Here is an 11,685-nt window from a genome sequence, read left to right on the forward strand (position 1 = left end):
TTATACATGTGCCTTTTCCAGGTTAAGTAAAGTTGTCCCATCCAACAGGGATGACCTAGGAGGTCAAGCCTGGTGATTGCTGTCTTCTGGCAGGATAGATGATGCATCATGACTCCAAGCCTATTGTTGTCCCCACATACTACCCATAATAGGCTTCATCTTTAGAAGAATCCTCTCTGCAGACAGCCCAGGCATGCAAGGACAGTTTGTTCCTGGCTTTTGCAACTGCTTTCTCTACAGAGAGAGGATCTCAGTCTTCAAAAATGTTTCTCAGCATTAAGTTTACTTAGCATCAAAAACAGTTAAAAAGAAGCAGAACAACCTCATTGTCAAAGATGGCCTGTTGCCAGACCAGGATTCCTGGGTCTGCTCCCTCTGCAAGCAGGGACACTACAGCAAGTTGTTCCCAGCAGACAGCACCCGCAGCTGCTCCAACTGCTGCTCTCCACAGCAAGGTACCTGCCCTCAGGCATCCCACTTCTTGCATAAGAAAAGGGAACCTGAGCAAAATATTGTGTTTAAATTGATAAAAATTCATTCAGAAACAAAATCCTGATGAGTTGCTCAAATTTTGCAATTATTTTCCAGTCATTTTTGTTGAAAGCAATAGGTCTCATGATGTGGATACAAGAAGCAAACAGTTGATGGCACTGCATGATCACTGCGCCTGCAATTGACGTCTCCCTGGCTACTCAGCAGTCTTCGAATGAAAAGGGAAGGTGTTACACTTTCATGCTGTAGCAAAACCACTCACGAAATACAATTGTTACCTACTGAGTAATTTTGTTTCTTGATTCTTCTGTTACTCATCTTCTTCTCCCATGTATGAGAGTCTGTATACAGCCTGGATGTTTCAGTGGTTCTAGAGCTGTATCTCACAGATCACTAAACAATGTATTAGGTGATGGATCCCAAATGGAATTAGCGTAGTGGTTTATGACAGCTGTGAGGCTGCCCTGCTGGAACTGATGGCTGGGATGGCCAGCAGAACTCTGGCCAGGGTATTAAGAATTTCATCATTTGTCAGTGCTGGTTGTGGTGCTGCTCTGAATTGTACGTGGTGGAGATAAGAAGGAGGCTTGTGAGGAAGCAACTAGGAACACAAAAAAAGGAAAACGATCAGTATTCTTTTCATTAATATTTCTGCAACGGGAAAGAAAAAAGCCCCAAGGGAAGAATTTCTGCATTTCATTTCTGTCTTGTATTTTCTCTGTACGTAAGCTGCTTGTGACATTACAGGCAGCTGTGATGAAAATGAAACTAGAATTAGGTTCGTTAAATTTACAATCAAACCAGGATTAGGCATAAACATCTTGCATAGGCTAGAATTAATATTAGCATTATTATTAACTATAACTAAAGCAACATTTAAAGCAAAGAGCAGCAGGTTTTCCTCACGGTTCCTGCCAGCTAAATGCTAGACTAAATAATACTTTGTTTGGGCATCTTTCAGTTCTTCCTTGTGTCCAAGGAATGCAAGTGGTTTAGCACAGCTTTTCTATTCAATGCAATTTGGACTGAAGTCAAATGGCTATTTTAATTTGCAGGTGTTTAAAAGCCTGAAGGTGACTTCAGAGAACACAGGTAAGAGCATAATTGCAAAGTAACATATAAGAAGTGATTGTGGGAGCATGAAAATATAAATGACCTAAATAGTATAAAATAATATGATGGGAAATATGGGTAGAACAAATGTCTTGGATGGGATAGGAATTCAGCTCCAGGAATGCAATTTTGGCAGTAGTGTCCCAAACAGAGAATGCTATTTCTGGGGAAATGCACTGAACTCTGGCTCATGAATTAAACTCAGGTAATTTATGTGCAGCTCATAAATAGTGGCAGTGCAAAAACCAAAGAGAAATGGAACAGCATATATTGCTGTAAATTTTGTAGCCCTTGAAACCTGTAGAGTTGTTGTGTACATCTGATACGAGGTAATGCCCAAAAAATATTTAAGCCAAGGAACACATAGCAAGCCCTTCAAAGCTGCCAACTCAATGAACTTAAGGAAATCCAGTTTCAAAGCAGCCTGATAAGAGGGGTTTGAAGAGGTAGCTTCCCAACCCCTGATCTTTTATTTATTAGCTGTTTCTGACAAGCCGTAAAGAAAGGCAAATGTCTTGGTATTTTGAAATTGTGTGGCAAGCATTCATTTTATAGGAAACTCAGATCTTTAGGACATACCAATACTACTCAATTTCCTGATTTCTCATTCTTTGTCTCTCTTGGTATGTAATACCAGTCTGCTGTGCAGGTCTTCCAAGCCAGCGTCGGTTCCAAGGCTTGGCTGCCTGGGGCTTGCAGAGCTCCAGCTTCCTCACAACCAGCTATCCTCTGGGTGCCTTTGAAGTGTGATTTCTGCTAGAAAAGTAGCTATGGAAGAAACATACCTCCATACTAATCAGTCAGGTCTGTTAAAATTTTGGTGGTCTCAGCGGGTGCAGGTCAGCTGGACTTCTTCACGGGAGATGCAGCCAGTGGCGAAACCTCCCTTTGGCAGGAGGATGGATCCCTTTGGGGTTTGGTGGGCTCAACTTAGACAAGTCAAGGCCCCTTATGGCAAATATGGGAGAAATCTCTCCTTAATACATGGAGTGGTGGAGCTCCTTCTTTGGTATAAGGCATAGAGGAGCCTGGCATGATGTTCTCTCTGAAGGTCCCTGGGGAAAGCAGCTTCTCTCACAGCAATATGTATCTGTTTCAGGCCATGCTTCAAAGTCAAGCCTGGGTTTTTGGTGTTCACTTTGTTTCTTTTAAACAGGAACTATCTGAAAGCCTAAAACCCTCAAGCTTACACAAGCTTCCTAGAGCTCTGAAGAATTTCTTTATATTTAGAATAAATGCATGAAATATTTAGCCTTCATCCTGTGCAAACCTTGACTTTCAAAAAAGAATTTACAGCACAAAGTGGAGTTTTATCTGCTCCTAAATAGGACAACAATTTCCCTCCTTCCATTTCTGCCCCAAATATCAAATTCCAGCGCGCGACGAATCAATTGCAGAAGAGACTCCACCTACTCATGCAAAGGACTCTTAAAAACTTCATTTCTCTGAGAGAAGTCAGGGTGAAAACTTGAAGTAGCACGTCTCCAACTGGGTATCTGTTCTTTTTTCTGGTTTGTGGTTCAAGGTGTCTTTTCCTTATTAAGCACCTACCACTAGACCCTTAGCAGTTTAACAGCCCACAGCTTCCAAGGAAATGCTTACCAGCAGTCAGAGCTGGAAAATAATTTAGAGAATGGCATAAGCCTGATAAAAGGATTAATAAATCACAGCACTGAAAGCTGTGAGTTCAGTTTTGTCTGACACTGGCACTAAGGGTTATTTTGTATATTCAGTGCTCTTAATTGCTTTTTCTCCCCAGAAGTTCCATGTGCAGCTCTGCAATAGGCTTTCTAGAGCTTTCCCAAACAAACTGAAATAGATTTCTTCCTAATTTATATTTAAAGTGTGGTTGTTACAGCAGACTCTTGTATTTGAGGTATACTGACTGGAGTGATAAACAGAGGGAATGGGGCAACACCTTCCATCACTTCCATCATGGTGAAAGTAGAATATTTTCACAGAATAAAACTGCAAACAATTCTAATCTAGCTCCACTATTCCACTTTTCTTGGAATTGTTCCGTCTGTTTCTCTGAAAATGAAAGTCTGTTTTCACTCCTGCCACCTGCTATTTCCATATGAAAAAGCTGTGTTGTTATAATGAAGGTATCATTTCTCCCAAGGGCAAACTAAGGACATTTCATTACACTGTTCTTCCTGAAATTTCAGTAACCAAATTCAGTATGTTACTAGATTTGATCTACTTTTTAACAAAGCTGTAAAACCTTTCAGGGAAATCTCAGGTTCTGTCTGCAGGTATTCACAAAACAAATGTCACCTCCCTGCTGAACCGTAAGACAGTCTGATCTGGCAAAACAAAAAAGAGAATCCAAACCCAAGATTCACTTTAGCTTTGAGGCTTATCTAGTGACAAGCATTGGGAAATGAGGGTATGATTTCCAAACACAGACCTTATTTTTATCCCAGGCACCAGTGAAGAACACTGTGACCAAAAAGCTTCCTCATGGTGACCTCTTGATGCAAGCAAGGGTGGGCAGCGGAGGTGGCCTGAGGCTTGTCTCCTGGGCAAGTCAGCTTTTTGCAGATTCACCTGTGCTTTTCAAGAAACTACCAAAACTGCCCTTTGGCTCCAGGAGAAACTCTCCAAAAAAGTCATTGTTGACACCCACCTTTTAACGAACCCCTTAACATCACACATACTGTTTTCCCAACAATGTGAGTTAGTCCTACTTTCCAGGAAGAAAGCAAGAAAAAAGTTGGTGGGCTGATCATGGGCCACCTGAATTTCCTCAGCAGGATTCCTAGGTAAGAATCAGGGAAAATTATCTTCTTAGCATTTGTGTAGATGAAAAAAAAAAAGTGTAACCCATCAAAGTGCATGCTCTAGAGAACACAGGGCACCCAGAAGTTTAGCGTGCTGTTAATTTGACACTGGGGACAGGAGATACACAGCTGGCTTTGGCATGGGTCTGGACGGGTGGGTCTGCTGTGGGTCACCTGCTGGGTGTTCAGCTGGGCCTCAGGTCACCTGTGCAGACACAAACATGATACCAGAAAAAAAGGCCACAGTTCCACAGCTCCTTTCAGCACTGCATCATTTCTCCCGGTCGCCTGGCATTCCCCTTGGATGAGATATACTCTGTCCTCTGCCCCGGGGTTAATAGGTGCCATCGGGGGTGGAAGGGAACAGGCTGAACTGAAGGCTCAAGAGAAGACATAGCTGAATTTTTGCTCCAAATCCCAGAAAGCCACCATCACCACATGTCTGGCCAGAATGCTACAGCTGATCATGCAGCCATACCTTTGGGTTAATAACCAAATTGTAGTAATCAATAACTTCATTGTGCCAGTCTGGTTACTTTGTATAAACAGTGCATGCCTTACTAACCGCTCTGCCCTTGAAGAAGAACTAAAAGACTGACAGAAAGGGAACACCCCAGAAGGCGCTGGAGGCTGGGAGTCAGCAAAACCTGCAGTGACTAAGGGAAAAGTAAAGGTGGCAGGGGGAGAGCGTGACCACCAACTCAAGACTGGAAAGACTTGCCCCCCCCCCCCCCCCCCCCCCCCACTTGCAAGGACTATGCGTGCTAACCTGCATGGCAAGAGAGGTTAATTTGAATATAACTAACCGATGAGCATTAATTTAGGCAGGTTTTGCTAATCATGTAACAAGATAAACACACTGTAGTTCTTATGTGCAGTGTGCTAGCTTTGTGGGATTACCACCTAGCACCCGTCTTTATGCAAACATGAAATAAATAAACATCTCAGCTCTGTGTGTAAAATCGGCTTATTGCACACCGGGTACTGGACCCCACTTGTAGAACAACAATCTGAGACTATCCAGGTTCAGACAAACACACTACGAGTACCACTTCTTTTCTGAATCCTTTAGGTTCTTGCCTAAGGTGAGTCCTATGGGAATAAGGAATGGGGCCCATAACAGCCTGAGGCTTTCTTGAAAATCCTAACTGAGACTTCCCTGTTCATATTAAAGATCTGCCTGGTTCTGAAAAACATCTTTATTTCAGGTCTGAATCATGCATTGCATGCTCACAGAGCAGGCAAAGGCCAGGGCAGTACATGGAAATGTGTTAATACGTTTACCCTTGGACTGCTGAAACGTTATCTAATTATCTATGTTAAAGCAAGCTGCCTTGGAATACAAAAAGCCCTTAATAAAGAAGAAATTGTGGTAAAGAAATGATGAAATGAAAAATAGCAGAAGATGGCTCCCCAAGCTGGGTGAGTTTGAGATGCAAAGGGATAACAAAAGCATCGTAAATGCCTACCTAAACATTTTGCAAACACAAATGTCTCAGGGAACGAGACAATCTGTAGTTGTAGCCCCAGGAACTGAGACAGAGTGTGTTTCTCTGTTTTAAATCAGTTTTCTGCCAGATTTCTTGCAAGAAGCATTGCAAAACTGCCGTGAGCCCTGGAACGGCAAGTGCTACCAGCCACTAGATGTCCCAAAGAGGAAAGGCAAACTCAGCAGGGCAGGGGGGAGAGGAACTTTTAGCAGACTAACAGATTTAGCTGGAAAAAAGAGGTGAGCTTCCGCACACACGTGCCTTTCTTCACGCCTTGTGGCATTGTAGCTGTGATGGTGTGAGGAAATAAAGAACCTGGACAGACGGATCTGAAGTAGAGCTTCTGCATCCCAAAGTTGGACTTGTTTCATTATTACCTTAGACTGGGGTACAGCAACACTACTGCCACGACAGGAAAGCGAAGGGAGATGGGAAAGCCAACATTTCTGCATTAATGAGCTCCTCAGAATAATGATGTGGAAGGGCAGAAGGCAGACAAGTACTTCTGCTCTTGTCAAGCTGGTGTAACCATGTGATCTGCGTGTGGTGGGTCGTATGAAGGTGCAATGTCAAGTTGCTTTTCTTTTCCTGTTCCTCATTTGTGGTTTAGTGGCTTTGCTCAGCGAGCTGCAGTGATGTGAGTTTCTATACACACATACACTGTTCTGGGCTCACTGTTTCTCCCCCTCATTTAATTGCTTTGCCATAATGTTCAGCAGGTTTTGTGATTCTGCATGCAAACCAGGAGAAAGTTGTGAGCACCTCGCTAAGAGGAAAGAAACAGAAAATGGCCCAAGCACGGCTCGTGGTCCTTCCACACGAAAGTGTTCTAGAAACAAAAACCTTTCCAACACCCTGACACCCACAGGGCCACCCTCAGCTCATGTTTAAGCCCCCCTACATCTCCCATCCTTGGCTAGCTCTTCTCCTCTGAACAACCTTTAGGATGATCAACCGTATCTCTGCTTGTATGCAGCTTCCTGCTGTGCTGCAGTATCGTGTTAGGGCTTCCATAGTTCTTTTCTCCAATTTTTTGTGCACACGGGCTATGCCATTGCATGATACCTCTGACACAACCCAAGCAAAATGGCTTTGCCAGACGTGCACCATGCCTCAATCCCGAGTAAGCACAGCAGGTCCTTCCTTTTTGGGGTCTGCCAGACGGGCTACACATATACCCTGCTGCTCGGAATGTTCCCCTAACACGTGGCTGGGATTTTGGGGTGCTCAGAAACCCTGGGAAAAAAGCCTCAAAAGCCCACTGCTCTGCTTCCTGCTCTAAGTATGCTCCTACACATAAACACTGATTTTTTTCCCGATTATTAGGGAAGCAAAGAAGGCTGTGGTCCTGTGACATATCCAAATCTGCCTCTTTCCTGGGTCTTCTGGACTCACTTGCCACTCAGTTGCTATTTCTTCTCTGTCAGAGCAGTAATTTGGTAACACGTACCAGGAGCCAGCATGTCCAATAAGGGAACAGAAGCAATTTAATGTGATTCATGATCAGTCACAACTAAGCAACAAAGCTAATTTTTTGGCATTCATTCCTGGGAGCAAGGATTCAAGAAAAAAACATAATCTTGATTATATTCAAAGAAAGTAGAGGAGTCTGCAACCTACTTACAGACAGAAAGGAAGGCAAATGAATCCAGGACATGATTTTTTGTAAGTGACCCACTGCACTGTGGGATGAGGAGGAAGAAAGGGTCGTGCCCCAGCACTGTGGTGCTGCTGCTTGTCTCCTCCAACCATTCCTGCCAGAATATGTGAAAAATTTCATGAGACAAGGCCGGATGTAATAGCATAAGGTTCTTGAAGTACTCTGATCTCTTGCTTCCTTCCCCTTGAATACACCAGCTACTAAGCAAGGTGAGAAGAAATGGGTGTCTAAAGGGGTTTCGGAGGCAGGAAGGTTGCACGGGGGCATCTGCTTTCTGTTCTGGTGCAGAATGGGTGCAGTCATTTGTGCTCAGCAGGTCCTGAGGATGAATGAGAGAGGGCTAATGAGAACATCAGGAAGAAACTATCTATTAAAGCTTCCCTTGGTAGGAAAATCCATCGTGTCCTTCTGTTCCTTCTACCTTACTTACAACTCAGTGACATGGGGTGACATTTTTTAGCTTAGTCATTATACCAAGGCTGTGAGATAAATCACTGCCCAGTGAGGGAAATGAGCTCAGCAACATTTATAACAGTGTGGGGTCTCATGAAATCTTAATTTAATGACCTTTAAGTAAGAATAGAGACAAATCTACACCATTGTCAGGGGATGATATCCTGTCCTGCCTGGGAAATGGACTCAATCAAATCCTGTCATTTGTGTCTCTGGCTGTTCAGAGCCTGTACTGAAATAGGCTTATGTCTCAAATGGTCCTCTCCTTTAGTCTAATGAAAGCACATGGAGAGTTCATTTCTGCAGCCAAAGCCACAGACACAGGGATAAAGCCTTTTCCCAGGGGACCGTCAGTAGTCAGGACTGCCAGGCGCAGGCCTGTAGCTGGATGCTTTAATGCCATCCAAAAGCAGGCGGGGAGAGGAGCAGGACAGGCTGCAGCCTTGCTCTTCTGCAGCTTGTCTGTGGCCGTAAGAGCCACAAAACAGGACCTGTTGCAGCATTAGCAAACCACATTCATCTGGCAAAGCCATCGCTTTGCACCTCAGTCCTGGGGAAGACCTGCGGTAGGCAGGACAGCAGCCAAGCCTCCGCCTGTGCACGAGGTGACAGCCTGCTCAGCGTACCTAGGAACCTCCCATGGGCACGCGTGGCTCTGAGGTTAATGGCATTAACACAGGCAGTAACTGTAACAGAGCAGGGCAGCGTCCTGGGAACTGCACCCCAAAAGACCAGCGGTGACAAGTTTATACTGCAGCTGTGTAGACCTTTCAGCCAGAAGGTAGCAAGACAGCGCAGTGTGGGTTCTTGAGCAGGTGAGCTCAGACTGCCCAGGCCATTACACTCCGCTCTTCAGAGTACCATGTCACTGCCTTTCATAATACGTTCCTTTGATGCTTTATATGCCCACTTCTTCTTTATATGGCCATGCCTCTGTAGTCTTCCTCGCACTTCTATCTGAATAGTGGAAGAAATCAGAAGAAACACCAAAGAAGCTGTGATGCCACCATTCCTGTGACCATCATTATTTGTCATATCTACCATCAGTTATGGCTTCCTTGTGCTGGGTTTTATCCAGAGCCACGGGAATAAGATATTCCCTGTCAGAGGGAACACACAGTGCGGTTTAGGGTGTGATGTAGCAGATGGGGGTGATCCGGACTGGAAGGGGACCATCGCTCCCTGTTTGGTTCCATGGCTTGTGCTGTGGTGGCAGATTTTTCTGGTCCTGGGCAGAAGGCAGCCCCACCGACTAACAAGCCTCTCGTCTGCGAGGAAGCAAAGATAAAGCGTTTGATGCCGGCTCTGCCTGGTGACAAGGAGAGGAGAGCTCCTCAGAAGTGGAGAGCTGGCTTTGCCAGAAAGCTGAACTCCTGGGTGGTGGGACGTGGCTGTCAGGAAGCCCAGCCAAATGTCTCAGAAAGCCTGTGACGTGGCACTGCCTCACCATCACACGCACGCCATCTGCCACCAGCCATCCCCCGGCACAGCCCGAACGCGGAGCTGCTCTGCAAAGCAAGGCTGCAAACCAGCTCAGGGAGGAGGGGGCCGGTAAGGAATGCCACCCCACGCAGGGGTGCCGAGCGTGGTCTGTGAAACGTGGCAGGTGACCTGCACGGCACCCTGCCAGTGCCGGGCCCCAGTGTCACCCATGGCTGAAGCCAAGGGCTGCTCGCTCCGCCCAGCACCCAGCATGCAGAGTTCACACAGCAGGCAAAATGGCTTCACCTTCCGTGGCTTTCTCTCTGCCCAAGGTTTGAAGAGACCTCCAAAACCAGAGGAGACAGCCAGGGCTGCGCTCTGGCTCACGGTAATACGGTTACCTCCGTGCTGCATTGGTGTGGTGGAGCACGTGCAAGTGTGCCGCCTCACACTTTGGTTAGCTCGAGGAGGTTTGGAGCATGACCCTCCTGCCAGCATCGAACTGCTCATTCCTCTGCTGACCCTGCTCATCTTCTGCAGCCCAGACGCTCCTGGTTCCCCCCATGAGGCGCTGCAGGACAGAGTCTGCCTTCCACCCACAGCACAGCCAGGACATACGCACCAGTCCCTCCCACAGGTGCAAGAAATCTTGGAACTGGTGTTTGTTTTCTCTAGGGCCAGTCTCCGACATATGGTCTATTGCCTTCTTTACTGCCCAGTACAACTCCCATGGAGCTAGAGGATTTTGCCATTTTAAGAGGAAACAATTACTGATGAACATTAAGGGTGTCACAGATTTTAGTCTCCCCCACCCTCTCCCTTTCCTCTCCCAATTTTCTTGCTGTTGGAGACAGCCATCTGCTCTGCCTGCCCCAGGGCTCAGCCCTTGGGATAATAATATCTCCAAGTAGTCCTGAGCACAGGGAAGCCGTGAGCCAGCAAAGTCTGCAAGCACCAGGATGAGGAAGCCTCGTGGGAACGGAGTGAGAAAATAGGCTCAGCCTAATCATCCTCCTGGAGCACCCCCATTGCTTGGGAAGCTGAGACTGGCGGCGGAGAGAAGCTACTCTGGGTTATCGCTGCTGCACATGGAGCAAACCTGCGCCAGGCGTATTTCTTGATTCCCAGGCAGCTCAAATTCAGAGACTTTGCAAAAACCGGACTGCCAATCTTATGAAATGCTTACTAGTGAGTTCATTCCCAGGAAGGAAAATGTGGCTTTATAATGCAGCTCTTATTCTCTAGTGTTTTACAGTTATCAGCTGCAGCCTGACAGCAGCGTGACAACTTCAGCAAAGCCCAGAGCCATGCTGCAGTCAGCAGAAGCTGGACAGAAGGAGCTGGGAGCTGTGGGATTGCCCCTTGCCTGACCCTCTGCAAACTGGGACTCAAGTGCAGCTGCATGAGGCTGATAACATATTGCATTGCTTGGTGTGCACATCGCCAAGCAGAAGGCGTTGAGCCCCACGACTCTTCTTCTCAAGAGGCTGGGATGTCAAGTCCAGCCTGGCCAGCAAAATCGATTCCTTCCTGCCCAAGGGCAGGGTGAGCTTAACAGGCTCCGGAGTGGTCAGGTAGCACAGGCAAAGGTGGCTTCTTGCAGCGTAGGGTTGAGTTCCACCATCCAGGCCGTTTCCCCTCCACCCTCAGGAAACAGGACTGTGCTCCACTTTTTCTTTGAGAACTTTCTCCCTGCAGCGCTGCAAGCCTTTAGCTAATGAGACATCCCTGCTCTAGAAACTCTGAAGAAAAAAGCAAATTGTTTCCAACTTTCTGCAAAGTTCCTTTTTAGGGAGTCCAATAAAGCACAATAATAGATCTGATCTGCTAGAAAGTAGGACTTTTTCCTCCCTCGAGTTTGCTCTTACTGCCATGGAGCAAGCTGCAGCGTGGTGACCCACCTGCACCCAGGAGCGTGGTGGGAACAAGCCCAGAGGCAGGTGGATGAGCCCCAGCTCTGGCAGAGCAGTGGCCCTGCTACAGCAGAGCTCCGGGCGTGCAGGCAAAGGGCTCGATGCTGTGGCGTTGTTCACGATCCCCTGGTAGGTTCTACAGAAGGGCAGCCAAACGTTAACTCCGTTTCTCTCACCCTCCTGCCAGATATGTGCTGTAAGTGCTGGAGATGGCTTCTGTAAACGGTTAACGTAAACAGAAAGGGAAGTTTATAGCAAACAAGAAGAGATTACATGGTGTGAGCCACAGACAGCCTTTTAAAGAGGGACCTGGGAGGCTGGGAGCTTTCTCCACTAATAATGCAGGCTGAAGGGGGTCC

The sequence above is a fragment of the Falco biarmicus genome, chromosome 10 (assembly GCF_023638135.1).
Source record: "Falco biarmicus isolate bFalBia1 chromosome 10, bFalBia1.pri, whole genome shotgun sequence".
In the NCBI taxonomy this organism is placed as follows: Eukaryota; Metazoa; Chordata; class Aves; order Falconiformes; family Falconidae; genus Falco; species Falco biarmicus.